Genomic DNA, 1866 nt, shown 5'->3' with positions numbered 1-1866 from the left:
GGAGCTGGGCAAAATGCACAATGGCTGTAAAAATGCGTCTCAAAAAAGAACTATCACCGAGTAGCAAGCCTTGCAAGTAATTGAACAGGAGCCTAACTCGAAAACCAGGGTCACGACAATGGGTGAGCTTAGGCTGTCCGGCTGTAATGCGTCCAAACAAGTAACGATATATTTGACAACTGTGCTACACAATAAAAATTGGAATCACAACTATAGGTGACCCTCTATGCTAGACAAAATAAACTGGAATCACAACTATACAGTAGGTGACCCTCTAGGCTAGTCAGGAAAAACTTGAGATCACAACTATGGGTGACACTATGCTAGACGAAATAAAATGGAATCACAACTATGGGTGAACCTTTATGCTAGTCATAAAAAGAATGGAATCACAACAATGGGTGAATCTCTATGCTAGTCTTAAAAATTGGAAACACAACAATGGGTGAATCTCTATGCTAGTCTTAAAAAAATGGAATTACAACAATGGGTGAATCTCTATGCTAGTCTTAAAAAAAATGGAATCAATACAATGGGTGAATCTCTATGCTACTCTTAAAAAAGATGGAATCACAACAATGGGTGAATCTGTATGCTAGTCTTAAAAAAAAATGGAATCACAACAATGGGTGAATCTTATGCTAGTCTTAAAAAAATGGAATCACAACAATGGGTGAATCTCTATGCTAGTCTTAAAAGAAAAGGAATCACAACAATGGGTGACTCTCTATGCTAGTCATAAATAAATGGAATCACAACAATGGATGACCCTCTATTCTAGTCACATAAAAATGGAATCACAACAATGAATGACCCTCTAGGCTAGCCATAAATAAAGGGAATCACAACAATGAATGACCCTCTATGCTAGTTATAAATGAATGGAATCACATCAATGAAAGACCCTCTATGCTAGTCATAAGGAAAAGAAAATGGAATCTCCACGATGTGTGACCCTCCTATGCTAGTCTTAAGGAAAAAAATAGAATCTCCACCACGATGTGTGACCCTCCTATGCTAGTCTTAAGGAAAAAAAATGGAATCTCCACCACGATGTGTGACCCTCCTATGCTAGTCTTAAGGAAAAGAAATGGAACCTCCGCGATATGTGACCCTCCTATGCTAGTCTTAAGGAAAAAAATGGAATATCCACGATGTGTGACCCTCCTATGCTAGTCTTAAGGAAAAAAGATGGAATCTCCACGATGTGTGACCCTCCTATGCTAGTCTTAAGGAAAAAAATGGAATCTCCACGATGTGTGACCCTCCTATGCTAGTCATAAGGAAAAGAAAATGGAATCTCCACGATGTGTGACCCTCCTATGCTAGTCTTAAGGAAAAAATTGGAATCTCCACCACGATGTGTGACCCTCCTATGCTAGTCTTAAGGAAAAAAATGGAATCTCCACGATGTGTGACCCTCCTATGCTAGTCATAAGGAAAAGAAAATGGAATCTCCACGATGTGTGACCCTCCTATGCTAGTCTTAAGGAAAAAAATTGAATCTCCACCACGATGTGTGACCCTCCTATGCTAGTCTTAAGGAAAAAAATGGAACCTCCACGATGTGTGACCCTCCTATGCTAGTCTTAAGGAAAAAAAATGGAATCTCCACGATGTGTGACCCTCCTATGCTAGTCTTAAGGAAAAAAAATGGAATCTCCACGATGTGTGACCCTCCTATACTGGTCTTAAGGAAAAAAAATGGAATCTCCACGATGTGTGACCCTCCTATGCTAGTCTTAAGGAAAAAAAGGGAATCTCCTCGATGTGTGACCCTCGTATGCTAGTCTTAAGGAAAAAATGGAATCTCCACGATGTGTGACTCTCCTATGCTAGTCATAAGGAAAAAGATGGAATCTCCAC

The sequence above is a fragment of the Palaemon carinicauda genome, chromosome 19 (assembly GCF_036898095.1).
Source record: "Palaemon carinicauda isolate YSFRI2023 chromosome 19, ASM3689809v2, whole genome shotgun sequence".
Lineage (NCBI taxonomy): Eukaryota > Metazoa > Arthropoda > Malacostraca > Decapoda > Palaemonidae > Palaemon > Palaemon carinicauda.
This window is presented reverse-complemented; position numbering follows the sequence as displayed.